The 20,545-nt window shown below is 50.9% G+C and overlaps 1 protein-coding gene and 1 long non-coding RNA gene across 2 annotated transcripts in view; both read right to left on the bottom strand.

Moving 5' to 3' along the window:
- brf1a (BRF1 general transcription factor IIIB subunit a) overlaps window positions 1-3,295 on the bottom strand; it is a 60,430-nt gene extending 57,135 nt beyond the window's left edge. The window contains exon 1 of the mRNA XM_072457069.1: window positions 3,075-3,295. The gene's annotated coding sequence lies outside the window, so the exon portion shown is untranslated. The remainder of the gene's footprint in view (window positions 1-3,074) is intronic.
- A 12,936-nt stretch (window positions 3,296-16,231) lies between these two features.
- Window positions 16,232-20,539, bottom strand: LOC140370122 (uncharacterized). Its single transcript, XR_011928346.1, has 5 exons — window positions 20,476-20,539; window positions 16,841-16,911; window positions 16,705-16,774; window positions 16,445-16,477; window positions 16,232-16,361 (listed from the first exon to the last, which is right to left on the bottom strand). It is a non-coding gene; the product is annotated as an uncharacterized lncRNA (long non-coding RNA).
- Between the last annotated feature and the right edge of the window lie 6 nt (window positions 20,540-20,545).

Genomic DNA, 20,545 nt, shown 5'->3' with positions numbered 1-20,545 from the left:
GCCCTGTCAGAGCCCTGTCAGAGCCCTGTCAGAGCCCCGTCAGAGCCCCGACAGAGCCCCGACAGAGCCCCGTCAGAGCCCCGTCAGAGCCCCGTCAGAGCCCCGTCAGAGCCCGACAGAGCCCGTCAGAGCCCTGTCAGAGCCCTGTCAGAGCCCTGTCAGAGCCCCGACAGAGCCCCGACAGAGCCCCGACAGAGCCCCGACAGAGCCCTGTCAGAGCCCTGTCAGAGCCCTGTCAGAGCCCTGTCAGAGCCCGACAGAGCCCGACAGAGCCCTGTCAGAGCCCGACAGAGCCCTGTCAGAGCCCTGTCAGAGCCCTGTCAGAGCCCGTCAGAGCCCTGTCAGAGCCCTGTCAGAGCCCCGTCAGAGCCCTGTCAGAGCCCGACAGAGCCCGACAGAGCCCTGTCAGAGCCCTGTCAGAGCCCTGTCAGAGCCCGTCAGAGCCCTGTCAGAGCCCTGTCAGAGCCCCGTCAGAGCCCTGTCAGAGCCCGACAGAGCCCTGTCAGAGCCCTGTCAGAGCCCGACAGAGCCCTGTCAGAGCCCGTCAGAGCCAGTCAGAGCCCGATAGAGCCCTGTCAGAGCCCTGTCAGAGCCCTGTCAGAGCCCTGTCAGAGCCCTGTCAGAGCCCGTCAGAGCCCGTCAGAGCCCAACAGAGCCCTGTCAGAACCATTATTATCACGATTAGTTGATTACCACTAAACATTTATTCTTAAATATGTTTTAACCAAACAAAAGTTGAAATATGGCGACTTAAGACTTTGAATATTTAGAAATAAAACTTTTATTGATGAAAAGCATAAATAAAAGTCTTTTTTTTCTTTTTAAATTTTCATTTCATATTCCACTGTCTTTAAAGTCCAGATGAACATTGACCAATACAGTTTGATGTCACGTGACAGTGTGATTTTATGACGTCATGCCGCTATAGTTTACTCCTTTTACATTAAACTAAGACTAAACTAAGTCACATTAACGAGCTACGGTGGTGGACGCTAGGCGGTTGAAGGTGACCCGGTCTGGGAGAGACGGGAGATGGCGGAGGAGAGTGGATCGGTGGTCGAAGACGTTCTGGACGGCGTGGAGGAGCAGCCTTTTCTGGCTGCACGTGCCCAGAAACGTAAAAAGTCCCTTAGCTCGTCCGAGGGTTCTGGGAATGAGCAGCAGGATGAGGCTGAAGCTATTGATATCCGGAGTGAGAGCAGAGACTGTAAGGTGATCATAAAGCTTGCACAGGATAGTGCATCCTTTAAGGAGTGGAATTCAGTGGCATTGTCAAAGAGCCTAACTGTAGCTGTGGGAGTGATCAAGAGTGCGAGTGTCCTTAGAGATGGCTCGCTGCTGGTCGTGTGCAAGGACGCGGCTCAGCAACGGAAGGCGATTGGAACTAAACGTCTGGGTGGAAAGGACATTCTTGTGTCTGATGCTGAAAGAAACACGGTCAGAGGAGTTATCGTAGGCGTCCCTACGGCGACGTCTGTGGATGAAGTTAAGGAGAATTTGACGGGAGCTAAGGTGCTGGACGCTAGGCGTTTGAAGGTGACCCGGTCTGGGGTAAGATGTGACAGCTTGTCGGTAATGGTAACACTTGAAGGGAGGTGCCTGCCTAGTAAGGTGTTCATTGGGTTCATGTGCCATGACGTTAGGCCATATGTTCCACCGCCCCTGCGTTGCTTTAAGTGCCAGCGCTTTGGGCATATTGCAGCGGTCTGTAGAGGGAAGCAAAGATGTGGTAAATGTGCAGGAGATCATGAGTATGGGAAGTGTGACGTGGGTGCAAAACTGAAGTGCTGTAACTGTGGGGAAGAACATAGCTCTGCCTACGGGGGATGCAGGTTTAGCAAAAGAGCTGCTGAGGTGCAGAAAATAAAGGTCTCTCAAGATATATCCTATGCAGATGCAGTCAAGAAAGTTTCAAGTAACGAGTTTAGAGTAAATACAGAGAGAGGAGCCAGCGCTGCTCCCAGCCAGGGCGAAATGAGAAAGGCCAGCGTGGCTCCCAAGAAGTGTGAAGGTTTCAAGAGTGGAGGTCCCAAGTGTGCAGGTTCCAGAATGAATGAGAATACCCTGGTTGTGGATAGAGAGGATTTTGTACTCTTTATGGTGGATGTTGTAAACTGTGCTGCTCAGACTCAAAGCAGAACTGAAAGGATCAGGATCATTGCTAAAGCTGCAGGGAGATTCCTTGGAACAAAGGAGCTTGATTGGGCAGATATAGAAAACAGGCTAAAGGCGCTAAATGGGAGTCGGAGTGATGGGGGTCTGCTTGTGGGGAGTCAGAGTGATCAGAGTGACGAGATGGGGGTGGTCTCCTGTCCTCGTCCAGTCTCGTAGACGCACGGCTACCAAGCGGCGACATCAGTGGACATATTAAAGCCTATAGAATGAAGCCTGAAGAATAAAGCTGTACGGTGGAAGCACCGAACGTCAAAGAAGGAGAGGAAGATGAAGAAGAGTCTCCCTGGAATAAAGCCGGTCGGTCTCTGAAACAACAACAACTATTCTAGTCACAAAAACACATCATGACCTCATGGGCTTTGTAACACCAAAGCAATGGAAGGAGTTCTTTTACGGACTACGACAGAGTCTGAGGACTACGACAAAGTCTGAGGAATACAGTCTGGCGGCAATGCAACACTTGGATGCCAACCGCCATAAAACAACAACAACAACAACAACGTTTGACGCGTGAATATTGATCTTTCAGCCTCTTTTCCTCAGTCACGCCCTGGACACGTCACAAACCGCATTTAGAACTTTACAAACTGAGCCGGGAGAATGTTGTGACGTTTTGCGGCGTCACGTAATATTTTAAATCTTTATTATTCTCGCATTTGTCATAAATCCACGCGTCGCTGTTGCTCGGGACGTGGCACCGCGTTTCTGCCCCGTCAGCTTAACCCGCACGCGCCCGCAGCTGTGGCACGCGCTCACTCTATGCATTAAACATATGGATGATTAAACATATGGATGATTAAACATATGGATGATTAAACATATGGATGATTAAACATATGGATGATTAAACATATGGATGATTAAACACACAGATGGTCCCGGTGCAGAATGCCCCTTACCCGCTCCCGCCGCAGCGCCGCCTCTGCGCTCCACGCGTTTCTCACGTCCTCCGCGGGTTAAAGCGGCTTTTCGCGTCCGTTTCGCGGTGACAGCGGCTCCAAACGACGCCGACACGAGCCGTCTCCCCGGTAACGGCGACACGAGCCGCGGAAGCACGTGAAAAGGCGTGAAAAGTGAGCAAAACACGGCGGACACGTGCGGCGCGCGGGCAGAAGCCGGGACTGGACTGAACCAAGGCGCGGGGGACAGGGGGGGACACGCGGGACAAACCAACTATTTAAGCACTAAACCGACAATTAAAGCACGTTCATGACATAACTACACAGACTACAATCAAACAATACTCAAATATATGATATATAATGTTGTAAATGAGTGACATGTTTAATAAGTGACAGTGTTTTACTCTGGACTCCCCACGTGACCTGCTGTGATCTGCTTAAAGACCTGAAGATCAAATAATAACGACATTTACTGATCAATAAATAACATGACTCATCAATACTTACACATATATGTATTATATATATTAGATTATACGTGTGTATATATGATATGTGATGTATATAATATATACATAGATTATATATATATATATATATATATATATATATATATATATATATATATATATATATATATATATATATATATATATATATATATATATATATATATATATATTTATTTATTTATTTATTTATTATATATATCCATCCATCCATTTTCTGCCGCTTTATCCGGGGCCGGGTCGCGGGGGCAGCAGTCTGAGCAGGGACTCCCAGACTTCCTCTCCCCAGACACTTCCTCTAACTCCTCCGGGGGGATCCCGAGGCGTTCCCAGGCCAGCCGAGAGACATAGTCTCTCCAGCGTGTCCTGGGTCTTCCCCGGGGCCTCTTCCCGGTGGGACATGCCTGAAACACCTCCCGAGGGAGGCGCCCAGGAGGCATCCGGAACAGATGCCCGAGCCACCTCAGCTGGCTCCTCTCGACGTGGAGGAGCAGCGGCTCTACTCCGAGCTCCCCCCGTGTGGCCGAGCTCCTCACCTTATCTCTAAGGGAGCGCCCAGCCACACGGCGGAGGAAACTCATTTCGACCGCTTGTATCCGCGATCTTGTTCTTTCGGTCATTACCCAAAGCTCATGACCATAGGTGAGGGTAGGAACGTAGAGCGACCGGTAAATAGAGAGCTTTGCCTTTCGACTCAGCTCCCTCTTTACCATAACGGTCCGATGCAGCGACTGCATCACTGCAGCCGCTGCACCGATCCGCCTGTCGAGCTCACGCTCCATCCTTCCCTCACTCGTGAACAAGACCCCGAGATACTTGAACTCCTCCACTTGGGGCAAGGACTCCCCAACCACCTGGAGAGGGCAAGCCACCTTTTTTCCGGTCGAGAACCATGGCCTCGGATTTGGAGGTGCTGATTCTCATCCCAGCCGCTTCACACTCGGCTGCAAACCGTCCCAGTGCATGTTGCAGGTCCGGGTTTGATGGAGCCATCAGGACAACATCGTCTGCAAACAGCAGAGATGAGATCCTGTGGTCCCCAAACCGGACACCCTCCGACCCCTGACTGCGCCTAGAAATTCTGTCCATAAAAATTATGAACAGAACCATATTATATATATATATATATATATATATATATATATATATATATACATCATTTTGCATTATTGAAAAAAGACATCTACATGTATATTCTTTTACATACTTTATTGTAAAGGTTAAACTCAGGTGAATATTTCAAACATGAGACAGTTTCAGATGAAGTTCAGCTGCAGAAGAACAAATTGTTTGATGTTTAGACGTGACACAGTAGAAATACTTTTCATAACTATTCACATAATTCATGTGTTTTACCGCTGCTTGAAGAACATGAGAGTTCAGATGAAGAAGACTCTTCAGACTCAGATCAAAGAGAACATGATCTACTGCGATTAAATCATTATAATGATTAAACATTATAATGATTTAAACATTATAATGATTTAAACATTATAATGTTTCATGAAGTCATCGTTACATTCTTTCAGACGCAGAGCCAGAGGTTTCAGCATCTGAGGAATGAAAAACAGTGTAATGTCTTCAGGCTCAGACTGAGTGTGTCCTGAGCGTGTCCTGAGTGTGTCCTGAGTGTGTCCTGAGTGTGTCCTGAGTGTGTCCTGAGCGTGTCCTGAGTGTGTCCTGAGTGTGTCCTGAGCGTGTCCTGAGTGTGTCCTGAGTGTGTCCTGAGTGTGTCCTGAGCGTGTCCTGAGCGTGTCCTGAGCGTGTCCTGAGCGTGTCCTGAGTGTGTCCTGAGTGTGTCCTGAGCGTGTCCTGAGCGTGTCCTGAGCGTGTCCTGAGTGTGTCCTGAGCGTGTCCTGAGTGTGTCCTGAGTGTGTCCTGAGTGTGTCCTGAGCGTGTCCTGAGTGTGTCCTGAGCGTGTCCTGAGCGTGTCCTGAGCGTGTCCTGAGTGTGTCCTGTGTCCTGAGTGTGTCCTGAGCGTGTCCTGAGTGTGTCCTGAGTGTGTCCTGAGTGTGTCCTGAGCGTGTCCTGAGCGTGTCCTGAGTGTGTCCTGAGTGTGTCCTGAGCGTGTCCTGTGTCCTGAGCGTGTCCTGAGCGTGTCCTGAGCGTGTCCTGAGTGTGTCCTGAGCGTGTCCTGTGTCCTGAGCGTGTCCTGTGTCCTGAGTGTGTCCTGAGCGTGTCCTGAGCGTGTCCTGAGTGTGTCCTGAGCGTGTCCTGTGTCCTGAGCGTGTCCTGAGTGTGTCCTGAGCGTGTCCTGAGTGTGTCCTGAGCGTGTCCTGAGCGTGTCCTGAGTGTGTCCTGAGCGTGTCCTGAGTGTGTCCTGAGTGTGTCCTGTGTCCTGAGTGTGTCCTGAGCGTGTCCTGAGCGTGTCCTGAGCGTGTCCTGAGCGTGTCCTGTGTCCTGAGTGTGTCCTGAGTGTGTCCTGAGCGTGTCCTGTGTCCTGAGTGTGTCCTGAGTGTGTCCTGAGTGTGTCCTGTGTCCTGAGTGTGTCCTGAGCGTGTCCTGAGCGTGTCCTGTGTCCTGAGCGTGTCCTGAGTGTGTCCTGAGTGTGTCCTGAGTGTGTCCTGAGCGTGTCCTGAGTGTGTCCTGAGCGTGTCCTGTGTCCTGAGTGTGTCCTGAGCGTGTCCTGAGCGTGTCCTGAGCGTGTCCTGAGCGTGTTCTGAGCGTGTCCTGTGTCCTGAGTGTGTCCTGAGTGTGTCCTGAGCGTGTCCTGAGCGTGTCCTGTGTCCTGAGCGTGTCCTGTGTCCTGAGTGTGTCCTGAGTGTGTCCTGAGCGTGTCCTGAGTGTGTCCTGAGTGTGTCCTGAGTGTGTCCTGAGCGTGTCCTGAGCGTGTCCTGTGTCCTGAGCGTGTCCTGTGTCCTGAGCGTGTCCTGAGCGTGTCCTGAGCGTGTCCTGAGCGTGTCCTGAGCGTGTCCTGAGTGTGTCCTGAGTGTGTCCTGAGTGTGTCCTGAGTGTGTCCTGAGTGTGTCCTGAGCGTGTCCTGAGCGTGTCCTGAGTGTGTCCTGAGCGTGTCCTGAGTGTGTCCTGAGTGTGTCCTGAGCGTGTCCTGAGCGTGTCCTGAGTGTGTCCTGAGTGTGTCCTGAGCGTGTCCTGAGCGTGTCCTGAGTGTGTCCTGAGCGTGTCCTGAGTGTGTCCTGAGTGTGTCCTGAGCGTGTCCTGAGCGTGTCCTGAGTGTGTCCTGAGTGTGTCCTGAGCGTGTCCTGAGCGTGTCCTGAGTGTGTCCTGAGTGTGTCCTGAGCGTGTCCTGTGCGTGTCCTGAGCGTGTCCTGAGTGTGTCCTGAGCGTGTCCTGTGTCCTGAGTGTGTCCTGAGCGTGTCCTGAGCGTGTCCTGAGTGTGTCCTGAGCGTGTCCTGTGTCCTGAGCGTGTCCTGAGTGTGTCCTGAGCGTGTCCTGAGCGTGTCCTGAGTGTGTCCTGAGCGTGTCCTGAGTGTGTCCTGAGTGTGTCCTGAGCGTGTCCTGAGTGTGTCCTGAGCGTGTCCTGAGCGTGTCCTGAGCGTGTCCTGAGTGTGTCCTGTGTCCTGAGTGTGTCCTGAGCGTGTCCTGAGTGTGTCCTGAGTGTGTCCTGAGCGTGTCCTGAGCGTGTCCTGAGTGTGTCCTGAGTGTGTCCTGAGCGTGTCCTGAGCGTGTCCTGAGTGTGTCCTGAGTGTGTCCTGAGCGTGTCCTGTGTCCTGAGCGTGTCCTGAGCGTGTCCTGAGCGTGTCCTGAGTGTGTCCTGAGCGTGTCCTGTGTCCTGAGCGTGTCCTGTGTCCTGAGTGTGTCCTGAGCGTGTCCTGAGCGTGTCCTGAGTGTGTCCTGAGCGTGTCCTGTGTCCTGAGCGTGTCCTGAGTGTGTCCTGAGCGTGTCCTGAGTGTGTCCTGAGCGTGTCCTGAGCGTGTCCTGAGTGTGTCCTGAGCGTGTCCTGAGTGTGTCCTGAGTGTGTCCTGTGTCCTGAGTGTGTCCTGAGCGTGTCCTGAGCGTGTCCTGAGCGTGTCCTGAGCGTGTCCTGAGCGTGTCCTGTGTCCTGAGTGTGTCCTGAGTGTGTCCTGAGCGTGTCCTGTGTCCTGAGTGTGTCCTGAGCGTGTCCTGTGTCCTGAGTGTGTCCTGAGTGTGTCCTGAGTGTGTCCTGAGCGTGTCCTGTGTCCTGAGCGTGTCCTGAGTGTGTCCTGAGTGTGTCCTGAGCGTGTCCTGAGCGTGTCCTGAGCGTGTCCTGAGTGTGTCCTGTGTCCTGAGTGTGTCCTGAGCGTGTCCTGAGCGTGTCCTGTGTCCTGAGCGTGTCCTGAGTGTGTCCTGAGTGTGTCCTGAGTGTGTCCTGAGCGTGTCCTGAGTGTGTCCTGAGCGTGTCCTGTGTCCTGAGTGTGTCCTGAGCGTGTCCTGAGCGTGTCCTGAGCGTGTCCTGAGCGTGTTCTGAGCGTGTCCTGTGTCCTGAGTGTGTCCTGAGTGTGTCCTGAGCGTGTCCTGAGCGTGTCCTGTGTCCTGAGCGTGTCCTGTGTCCTGAGTGTGTCCTGAGTGTGTCCTGAGTGTGTCCTGAGCGTGTCCTGAGTGTGTCCTGAGTGTGTCCTGAGTGTGTCCTGAGCGTGTCCTGAGCGTGTCCTGTGTCCTGAGCGTGTCCTGTGTCCTGAGCGTGTCCTGAGCGTGTCCTGAGCGTGTCCTGAGCGTGTCCTGAGTGTGTCCTGAGCGTGTCCTGAGCGTGTCCTGAGCGTGTCCTGAGCGTGTCCTGAGTGTGTCCTGAGTGTGTCCTGAGCGTGTCCTGAGCGTGTCCTGAGTGTGTCCTGAGTGTGTCCTGAGCGTGTCCTGAGCGTGTCCTGAGCGTGTCCTGAGTGTGTCCTGAGTGTGTCCTGAGCGTGTCCTGAGCGTGTCCTGAGTGTGTCCTGAGTGTGTCCTGAGCGTGTCCTGTGTCCTGAGCGTGTCCTGAGCGTGTCCTGAGCGTGTCCTGAGTGTGTCCTGAGCGTGTCCTGTGTCCTGAGTGTGTCCTGAGCGTGTCCTGAGCGTGTCCTGAGTGTGTCCTGAGCGTGTCCTGTGTCCTGAGCGTGTCCTGAGTGTGTCCTGAGCGTGTCCTGAGTGTGTCCTGAGCGTGTCCTGAGCGTGTCCTGAGTGTGTCCTGAGCGTGTCCTGAGTGTGTCCTGAGTGTGTCCTGAGCGTGTCCTGAGTGTGTCCTGAGCGTGTCCTGAGCGTGTCCTGAGCGTGTCCTGAGTGTGTCCTGTGTCCTGAGTGTGTCCTGAGTGTGTCCTGAGCGTGTCCTGTGTCCTGAGTGTGTCCTGAGTGTGTCCTGAGTGTGTCCTGAGCGTGTCCTGTGTCCTGAGCGTGTCCTGAGTGTGTCCTGAGTGTGTCCTGAGCGTGTCCTGAGCGTGTCCTGAGCGTGTCCTGAGTGTGTCCTGTGTCCTGAGTGTGTCCTGAGCGTGTCCTGAGCGTGTCCTGTGTCCTGAGCGTGTCCTGAGTGTGTCCTGAGTGTGTCCTGAGTGTGTCCTGAGCGTGTCCTGAGTGTGTCCTGAGCGTGTCCTGTGTCCTGAGTGTGTCCTGAGCGTGTCCTGAGCGTGTCCTGAGCGTGTCCTGAGCGTGTCCTGTGTCCTGAGTGTGTCCTGAGTGTGTCCTGAGCGTGTCCTGAGCGTGTCCTGTGTCCTGAGCGTGTCCTGTGTCCTGAGTGTGTCCTGAGTGTGTCCTGAGTGTGTCCTGAGCGTGTCCTGAGTGTGTCCTGAGTGTGTCCTGAGTGTGTCCTGAGCGTGTCCTGAGCGTGTCCTGTGTCCTGAGCGTGTCCTGTGTCCTGAGTGTGTCCTGAGTGTGTCCTGAGTGTGTCCTGAGCGTGTCCTGAGTGTGTCCTGAGCGTGTCCTGAGTGTGTCCTGAGCGTGTCCTGAGTGTGTCCTGAGCGTGTCCTGTGTCCTGAGCGTGTCCTGAGTGTGTCCTGAGCGTGTCCTGAGCGTGTCCTGAGCGTGTCCTGAGCGTGTCCTGTGTCCTGAGTGTGTCCTGAGCGTGTCCTGAGCGTGTCCTGAGCGTGTCCTGAGTGTGTCCTGAGCGTGTCCTGTGTCCTGAGTGTGTCCTGAGTGTGTCCTGAGCGTGTCCTGTGTCCTGAGCGTGTCCTGAGTGTGTCCTGAGCGTGTCCTGAGCGTGTCCTGAGCGTGTCCTGAGCGTGTCCTGTGTCCTGAGTGTGTCCTGAGTGTGTCCTGTGTCCTGAGCGTGTCCTGTGTCCTGAGCGTGTCCTGAGCGTGTCCTGAGCGTGTCCTGAGTGTGTCCTGAGCGTGTCCTGAGTGTGTCCTGAGCGTGTCCTGAGTGTATCCTGAGCGTGTCCTGAGCGTGTCCTGAGTGTGTCCTGAGCGTGTCCTGAGTGTGTCCTGAGTGTGTCCTGTGTCCTGAGTGTGTCCTGAGCGTGTCCTGAGCGTGTCCTGAGTGTGTCCTGAGTGTGTCCTGAGTGTGTCCTGAGCGTGTCCTGTGTCCTGAGTGTGTCCTGAGTGTGTCCTGAGCGTGTCCTGAGCGTGTCCTGAGCGTGTCCTGAGCGTGTCCTGTGTCCTGAGTGTGTCCTGAGTGTGTCCTGAGCGTGTCCTGAGCGTGTCCTGTGTCCTGAGCGTGTCCTGTGTCCTGAGTGTGTCCTGAGTGTGTCCTGAGCGTGTCCTGAGTGTGTCCTGAGTGTGTCCTGAGTGTGTCCTGAGCGTGTCCTGAGCGTGTCCTGTGTCCTGAGCGTGTCCTGTGTCCTGAGTGTGTCCTGAGTGTGTCCTGAGTGTGTCCTGAGCGTGTCCTGAGTGTGTCCTGAGCGTGTCCTGAGTGTGTCCTGAGCGTGTCCTGTGTCCTGAGTGTGTCCTGAGCGTGTCCTGAGCGTGTCCTGAGCGTGTCCTGAGTGTGTCCTGAGCGTGTCCTGTGTCCTGAGTGTGTCCTGAGCGTGTCCTGAGCGTGTCCTGAGTGTGTCCTGAGCGTGTCCTGTGTCCTGAGTGTGTCCTGAGTGTGTCCTGAGCGTGTCCTGTGTCCTGAGCGTGTCCTGAGCGTGTCTTGAGCGTGTCCTGTGTCCTGAGTGTGTCCTGAGTGTGTCCTGAGCGTGTCCTGAGTGTGTCCTGAGCGTGTCCTGAGTGTATCCTGAGCGTGTCCTGAGCGTGTCCTGAGTGTGTCCTGAGCGTGTCCTGAGTGTGTCCTGAGTGTGTCCTGTGTCCTGAGTGTGTCCTGAGTGTGTCCTGAGCGTGTCCTGAGCGTGTCCTGAGTGTGTCCTGAGTGTGTCCTGAGTGTGTCCTGAGCGTGTCCTGAGCGTGTCCTGAGTGTGTCCTGAGCGTGTCCTGTGTCCTGAGTGTGTCCTGAGTGTGTCCTGAGCGTGTCCTGTGTCCTGAGCGTGTCCTGAGCGTGTCCTGAGCGTGTCCTGAGCGTGTCCTGAGCGTGTCCTGTGTCCTGAGTGTGTCCTGAGCGTGTCCTGTGTCCTGAGCGTGTCCTGTGTCCTGAGCGTGTCCTGTGTCCTGAGCGTGTCCTGAGCGTGTCCTGAGTGTGTCCTGAGCGTGTCCTGAGCGTGTCCTGAGTGTGTCCTGAGCGTGTCCTGAGCCTGTCCTGAGTGTGTCCTGTGTCCTGAGTGTGTCCTGAGTGTGTCCTGAGTGTGTCCTGAGCGTGTCCTGTGTCCTGAGCGTGTCCTGAGTGTGTCCTGAGCGTGTCCTGAGCGTGTCCTGTGTCCTGAGCGTGTCCTGAGTGTGTCCTGAGCGTGTCCTGAGCGTGTCCTGTGTCCTGAGCGTGTCCTGAGCGTGTCCTGAGTGTGTCCTGAGCGTGTCCTGAGTGTGTCCTGAGCGTGTCCTGAGTGTGTCCTGAGCGTGTCTTGTGTCCTGAGCGTGTCCTGAGCGTGTCCTGAGTGTGTCCTGAGCGTGTCCTGAGTGTGTCCTGGGCGTGTCCTGAGCGTGTCCTGAGCGTGTCCTGAGTGTGTCCTGAGCGTGTCCTGTGTCCTGAGTGTGTCCTGAGTGTGTCCTGAGCGTGTCCTGAGCGTGTCCTGAGCGTGTCCTGTGTCCTGAGTGTGTCCTGAGCGTGTCCTGAGCGTGTCTTGAGTCCTGAGCGTGTCCTGAGCGTGTCCTGAGTGTGTCCTGAGCGTGTCCTGAGCGTGTCCTGAGCGTGTCCTGAGTGTGTCCTGAGCGTGTCCTGAGTGTGTCCTGAGCGTGTCTTGAGTCCTGAGCGTGTCCTGAGCGTGTCCTGAGTGTGTCCTGAGCGTGTCCTGTGTCCTGATTTTGTCCTGAGTGTGTCCTGAGCGTGTCCTGAGCGTGTCCTCAGCGTGTCCTGAGTGTGTCCTGTGTCCTGAGTGTGTCCTGAGTGTGTCCTGAGCGTGTCCTGAGTGTGTCCTGAGCGTGTCCTGTGTCCTGAGCGTGTCCTGAGTGTGTCCTGAGCGTGTCCTGAGTGTGTCCTGAGCGTGTCCTGAGCGTGTCCTGAGTGTGTGCTGAGCGTGTCCTGAGTGTGTCCTGAGTGTGTCCTGTGTCCTGAGTGTGTCCTGAGTGTGTCCTGAGCGTGTCCTGAGCGTGTCCTGAGAGTGTCCTGAGTGTGTCCTGAGCGTGTCCTGAGTGTGTCCTGAGCGTGTCCTGAGCGTGTCCTGAGCGTGTCCTGAGCGTGTCCTGTGTCCTGAGTGTGTCCTGAGTGTGTCCTGAGCGTGTCCTGTGTCCTGAGTGTGTCCTGAGCGTGTCCTGTGTCCTGAGTGTGTCCTGAGCGTGTCCTGAGCGTGTCCTGAGCGTGTCCCGAGCGTGTCCTGTGTCCTGAGTGTGTCCTGAGTGTGTCCTGAGCGTGTCCTGTGTCCTGAGCGTGTCCTGTGTCCTGAGCGTGTCCTGAGTGTGTCCTGAGCGTGTCCTGAGCGTGTCCTGAGTGTGTCCTGAGCGTGTCCTGAGCGTGTCCTGAGTGTGTCCTGAGCGTGTCCTGAGCGTGTCCTGAGCGTGTCCTGTGTCCTGAGTGTGTCCTGAGCGTGTCCTGAGTGTGTCCTGAGCGTGTCCTGAGCGTGTCCTGAGTGTGTCCTGAGCGTGTCCTGAGCGTGTCCTGAGTGTGTCCTGAGCGTGTCCTGAGTGTGTCCTGAGCGTGTCCTGAGCGTGTCCTGAGTGTGTCCTGAGCGTGTCCTGAGCGTGTCCTGAGTGTGTCCTGAGCGTGTCCTGAGCGTGTCCTGAGTGTGTCCTGAGCGTGTCCTGAGTGTGTCCTGAGTGTGTCCTGTGTCCTGAGCGTGTCCTGAGCGTGTCCTGAGCGTGTCCTGAGTGTGTCCTGATCGTGTCCTGAGTGTGTCCTGAGCGTGTCCTGTGTCCTGAGTGTGTCCTGAGTGTGTCCTGAGCGTGTCCTGTGTCCTGAGTGTGTCCTGAGCGTGTCCTGAGCGTGTCCTGAGCGTGTCCTGTGTCCTGAGTGTGTCCTGAGTGTGTCCTGAGCGTGTCCTGAGCGTGTCCTGTGTCCTGAGCGTGTCCTGTGTCCTGAGCGTGTCCTAAGCGTGTCCTGTGTCCTGAGCGTATCCTGTGTCCTGACCGTGTCCTGAGCGTGTCCTGTGTCCTGAGCGTGTCCTGTGTCCTGAGCGTGTCCTGTGTCCTGAGCGTGTCCTGAGCGTGTCCTGTGTCCTGAGCGTGTCCTGTGTCCTGAGCGTGTCCTGTGTCCTGAGCGTGTCCTGTGTCCTGAGCGTGTCCTGAGCGTGTCCTGTGTCCTGAGCGTGTCCTGTGTCCTGAGCGTGTCCTGAGCGTGTCCTGTGTCCTGAGCGTGTCCTGTGTCCTGAGCGTGTCCTGAGCGTGTCCTGTGTCCTGAGCGTGTCCTGTGTCCTGAGCGTGTCCTGAGCGTGTCCTGTGTCCTGAGCGTGTCCTGAGCGTGTCCTGAGCGTGCACAGACTCACCTGACACAGCAGCAGCGCTGGAAGCAGGAAGTCCAGTAGATCCATTACAAAAAGCTTTGATTATTATTGTATTTCCTCTGAGTCCAAATTATTATGCAAATGATATTTTTCTCAGATTTTTCCAAATAGTCAATATAAATGACATCATCGTTTTACAGTCGTGCGTGTGTGGAGCCCCGCCCCCTGAGCCCCGCCCCCTGAGGAAGAACCTCTCAGACACTCTCAGCACAGGAGCTCCACAGGGCTGTGTACTGTCTCCTCTGCTCTTCTCCCTGAACACAAACTTTTGCACCTCCAGCCACAAACCAACCTCATCACCACCACCACGACACCACCCTCATCACCACCACCACGACACCACCCTCATCACCACCACCACGACACCACCCTCATCACCACCACCACGACACCACCATCATCACCACCACCACGACACCACCCTCATCACCACCACCACGACACCACCCTCATCACCACCACCACGACACCACCCTCATCACCACCACCACGACACCACCCTCATCACCACCACCACGACACCACCATCATCACCACCACCACGACACCACCCTCATCACCACCACCACGACACCACCCTCATCACCACCACCACGACACCACCCTCATCACCACCACCACGACACCACCCTCATCACCACCACCACGACACCACCCTCATCACCACCACCACGACACCACCCTCATCACCACCACCACGACACCACCACCATCATCACCACCACGACACCACCCTCATCACCACCACCACGACACCACCACCATCATCACCACCACGACACCACCCTCATCACCACCACCACGACACCACCCTCATCACCACCACCACGACACCACCCTCATCACCACCACCACGACACCACCCTCATCACCACCACCACGACACCACCACCATCATCACCACCACGACACCACCCTCATCACCACCACCACGACACCACCACCATCATCACCACCACGACACCACCCTCATCACCACCACCACGACACCACCCTCATCACCACCACCACGACACCACCCTCATCACCACCACCACGACACCACCATCATCACCACCACCACGACACCACCCTCATCACCACCACCACGACACCACCCTCATCACCACCACCACGACACCACCATCATCACCACCACCACGACACCACCCTCATCACCACCACCACGACACCACCCTCATCACCACCACCACGACACCACCATCATCACCACCACCACGACACCACCCTCATCACCACCACCACGACACCACCCTCATCACCACCACCACGACACCACCATCATCACCACCACGACACCACCCTCACCACCACCACGAACCGCCCTTATCACCACCACGACACCACCCTCATCACCATGACGACACCACCCTCATCACCACCACAACACCACCCTCATTGCCACGACGACACCACCCTCAGGCCCCTCCCCTCAGGCAGGAGGCTCCTCCCCTCAGGCAGGAGGCCACTCCCCTCAGGCAGGAGGCTCCTCCCCTCAGGCAGGAGGCCACTCCCCTCAGGCAGGAGGCCACTCCCCTCAGGCAGGAGGCCACTCCCCTCAGGCAGGAGGTCACTCCCCTCAGGCAGGAGGTCACTCCCCTCAGGCAGGAGGCCACTCCCCTCAGGCAGGAGGTCACTCCCCTCAGGCAGGAGGCCACTCCCCTCAGGCAGAGGGGTTCCTGCAGCATGAGATGGTGCTGTGTCCTTCATGAAGATGACACGGTTCTACTTTTTGTGTAATTTTCTCACCTTCTTGACCCTAAAGGGCCCGACTAGCTCTCTTCCAATGATTCCGGCCCATAACATGACTCCGCCCCCTCCTCGCTGACGCTGCTGCCTCTCCATCCTTCTGGACCGTCCAGCGCTGCACGGGACTCGTCAGTGAACAAGACTGTTTGAGTCTTCCTGTCTTTCTGGCCCCGCTGCAGTGGCTCCTGCTCGTGAGCGTCGGTTCGGGGCCGATTTGAAGGTTCCTGCAGGAGCTGGAGCCTTTGGAGGATCCGACACCTGGATGTTCTCGGGACTCGAGAGGCTCCAGCGGCTTCAAACACGCGTCTGCTGCTCTGCGACGGCATTTCAGCCGCCGCCCTCTGAATCACACGCATTTGTCCGGCAGAAACCGTCCTCGTTTTGCCTTTATCCGCACGAACCCGCGAGTGTCCCGAGTCCGCCACGAACCTCTTAATCGTGCGATGATCACGCCCAAGCTTTCGTGAAATATCTAACGTTTCCATTCCTCGTCCAAGACACTCAACTATTTCCCTCTTTTCAGCACCAGAGAGATCGTTCTTCTTTCCCATCGCTTGAAAATGGTGATCGACTTAATAATGTGGAACGTCTTCTTAACCTTTAATTGGACCTGGAACACTAATTAGCACAAGATTCTGAGAGTTCACTGACCTTTAGACTGACCTTTAGAGCCCTGAACTGACCTTTAGACTGACCTTTAGAGCCCTGAACTGACCTTTAGACTGACCTTTAGAGCCCTGAACTGACCTTTAGACTGACCTTTAGAGCCCTGAACTGACCTTTAGACTGACCTTTAGAGCCCTGAACTGACCTTTAGACTGACCTTTAGAGCCCTGAACTGACCTTTAGACTGACCTTTAGAGCCCTGACCCACAACACCACGAGTTTCACTGTGAAACAAACACATTTATGAGGCTTTAACACCATTTGCATCATAATTTGGAATGCAGTGTATTTAATTTAACAGATCAGCTGTGACTGACGTGAAATGCTGCTGTTTTAGGGACAATTTGGTCAAATTAAGAAAATAAAATGTCCTTATTTGTTCATTACTAAGAATTGTTGCGTTTATAAAAAATAAAATGAAAAAACAACAACATTTGAATATGCTTTTAAGAATTGTTTACGGAATTGTAAAAAAATATTCAACAATTATTCCAATGAAGTAAATAATGGATAAATGACTGGATGTCTTCGATCATCGGCAGCTGCAGCGCTAAATGGCGTAAATGTGTCTTTTTATTCTACAAATGTGAGAGAAGAGACAATGATAATTAGAAAACGTGACAAAATCTGACTTCAATAAATCAACTTAAATGTGACTGACCAGAACATCAGAGTCGTCCTGGTGAGGCTGACGCTGCACAACAGAATCATGACACTTTCAGAACAATAATGACACTCGCCAGTCCTCCAGTCTCACTCCTGACATTTGACCCTTTGACCCAAGTCTCACTCCTGACATTTGACCCTTTGACCCAAGTCTCACTCCTGACAATTGACCCTTTGACCCAAGTCTCACTCCTGACATTTGACCCTTTGACCCAAGTCTCACTCCTGACATTTGACCCGTCAGACACGACGTACCTGCAGTGGGCGGAGTCAGAGTACTCTTTGCCCCGCCTCCAGTCTTCAGATCACATGTAAGAAGTGACACCTAAACAAATATGACAAAACCTTCACTTCAAACAAATCTAATGATAATAATGAACATTTGACAAACCTGAGCTCAGACGATGAAGCTTCAGTGCAGATGATTGTGAAGCCTCTGAAGCCTCGTGTTTGTCAGGTGACCTGTGACAACATGAACAACACTTATTTAACCTGTGACAACATGAACAACACTTATTTAACCTGTGAAAACATGAATGACACTTATTTAACCTGTGACAACATGAACGACACTTATTTAACCTGTGACAACATGAACAACACTTATTTAACCTGTGACAACATGAACAACACTTATTTAACCTGTGACAACATGAACAACACTTATTTAACCTGTGACAACATGAACAACACTTATTTAACCTGTGACAACATGAATGACACTTATTTAACCTGTGACAACATGAACAACACTTATTTAACCTGTGACAACATGAATGACACTTATTTAACCTGTGACAACATGAACAACACTTATTTAACCTGTGACAACATGAATGACACTTATTTAACCTGTGACAACATGAACAACACTTATTTAACCTGTGACAACATGAACAACACTTATTTAACCTGTGACAACATGAACAACACTTATTTAACCTGTGACAACATGAATGACACTTATTTAACCTGTGACAACATGAACAACACTTATTTAACCTGTGACAACATGAACAACACTTATTTAACCTGTGACAACATGAACAACACTTATTTAACCTGTGACAACATGAATGACACTTATTTAACCTGTGACAACATGAACGACACTTATTTAACCTGTGACAACATGAATGACACTTATTTAACCTGTGACAACATGAACAACACTTATTTAACCTGTGACAACATGAACAACACTTATTTAACCTGTGACAACATGAACAACACTTATTTAACCTGTGACAACATGAACAACACTTATTTAACCTGTGACAACATGAACAACACTTATTTAACCTGTGACAACATGAACGACACTTATTTAACCTGTGACAACATGAACAACACTTATTTAACCTGTGACAACATGAATGACACTTATTTAACCTGTGACAACATGAACGACACTTATTTAACCTGTGAAAACATGAATGACACTTATTTAACCTGTGAAAACATGAACGACACTTATTTAACCTGTGACAACATGAACAACACTTATTTAACCTGTGACAACATGAACGACACTTATTTAACCTGTGACAACATGAACAACACTTATTTAACCTGTGACAACATGAACGACACTTATTTAACCTGTGACAACATGAACAACACTTATTTAACCTGTGACAACATGAACGACACTTATTTAACCTGTGACTACATGAACAACACTTATTTAACCTGTGAAAACATGAATGACACTTATTTAACCTGTGACAACATGAACGACACTTATTTAACCTGTGACAACATGAATGACACTTATTTAACCTGTGACAACATGAACGACACTTATTTAACCTGTGACAACATGAACGACACTTATTTAACCTGTGACAACATGAACGACACTTATTTAACCTGTGACAACATGAATGACACTTATTTAACCTGTGACAACATGAATGACACTTATTTAACCTGTGACAACATGAATGACACTTATTTAACCTGTGACAACATGAACAACACTTATTTAACCTGTGACAACATGAACAACACTTATTTAACCTGTGACAACATGAATGACACTTATTTAACCTGTGACAACATGAACAACACTTATTTAACCTGTGACAACATGAATGACACTTATTTAACCTGTGACAACATGAACAACACTTATTTAACCTGTGACAACATGAACAACACTTATTTAACCTGTGACAACATGAACAACACTTATTTAACCTGTGACAACATGAACAACACTTATTTAACCTGTGAAAACATGAATGACACTTATTTAACCTGTGACAACATGAACAACACTTATTTAACCTGTGACAACATGAATGACACTTATTTAACCTGTGACAACATGAACAACACTTATTTAACCTGTGACAACATGAACAACACTTATTTAACCTGTGACAACATGAACAACACTTATTTAACCTGTGACAACATGAACAACACTTATTTAACCTGTGACAACATGAATGACACTTATTTAACCTGTGACAACATGAACAACACTTATTTAACCTGTGACTACATGAACAACACTTATTTAACCTGTGACAACATGAACAACACTTATTTAACCTGTGACAACATGAATGACACTTATTTAACCTGTGACAACATGAACGACACTTATTTAACCTGTGACAACATGAACGACACTTATTTAACCTGTGAAAACATGAATGACACTTATTTAACCTGTGACAACATGAACAACACTTATTTAACCTGTGACAACATGAATGACACTTATTTAACCTGTGACAACATGAATGACACTTATTTAACCTGTGACAACATGAACGACACTTATTTAACCTGTGACAACATGAATGACACTTATTTAACCTGTGACAACATGAACGACACTTATTTAACCTGTGACAACATGAACAACACTTATTTAACCTGTGACAACATGAACGACACTTATTTAACCTGTGAAAACATGAACGACACTTATTTAACCTGTGACAACATGAACAACACTTATTTAACCTGTGACAACATGAATGACACTTATTTAACCTGTGACAACATGAACAACACTTATTTAACCTGTGACAACATGAATGACACTTATTTAACCTGTGACAACATGAACAACACTTATTTCACCTGTGACAACATGAACAACACTTATTTAACCTGTGACAACATGAATGACACTTATTTAACCTGTGACAACATGAACAACACTTATTTAACCTGTGACAACATGAACGACACTTATTTAACCTGTGAAAACATGAACGACACTTATTTAACCTGTGACAACATGAACAACACTTATTTAACCTGTGACAACATGAACAACACTTATTTAACCTGTGACAACATGAACGACACTTATTTAACCTGTGACAACATGAATGACACTTATTTAACCTGTGACAACATGAACGACACTTATTTAACCTGTGACAACATGAATGACACTTATTTAACCTGTGACTACATGAACGACACTTATTTAACCTGTGACAACATGAACAACACTTATTTAACCTGTGACAACATGAACAACACTTATTTCACCTGTGACAACATGAACAACACTTATTTAACCTGTGACAACATGAACAACACTTATTTCACCTGTGACAACATGAACAACACTTATTTAACCTGTGACAACATGAACAACACTTATTTAACCTGTGACAACATGAATGACACTTATTTAACCTGTGACTACATGAACGACACTTATTTTAGATAAGATAAGATAATCCTTTAATCCTTTTTAAGCACAAACAACAACAACAACAACAACAACAACAACAACAAGATGAACATCTGAAGTGGATCTGCTCTGCTGGGATATTTTATTGGGTTATAACATTAAATAGCAGGAGATGTATGTTCATAAGCAGAAGAAGATGTGTGTGTGTGTGTATATATATATATATATATATATATATATATATATATATATATATATATAAACTGCTGACAGGAAGCACACGTGACTATTTCAAACACAATCTCAAACAGACTAAGTAAAGTCACATGAAGAGAAAACATGTTAAATCACTTTACCACAGACACATCCTCTTAAATCCTGGTGAAAGTGTGTTTGCAGCGCGAGCTCAGGAGATGCAGGTACAGT

Source organism: Eucyclogobius newberryi, unplaced genomic scaffold (assembly GCF_026437365.1).
Source record: "Eucyclogobius newberryi isolate DKJ021-1_F unplaced genomic scaffold, fEucNew1.0.hap1 SCAF_21, whole genome shotgun sequence".
Taxonomy (NCBI): domain Eukaryota; kingdom Metazoa; phylum Chordata; class Actinopteri; order Gobiiformes; family Gobiidae; genus Eucyclogobius; species Eucyclogobius newberryi.
This window is presented reverse-complemented; position numbering and strand designations above follow the sequence as displayed.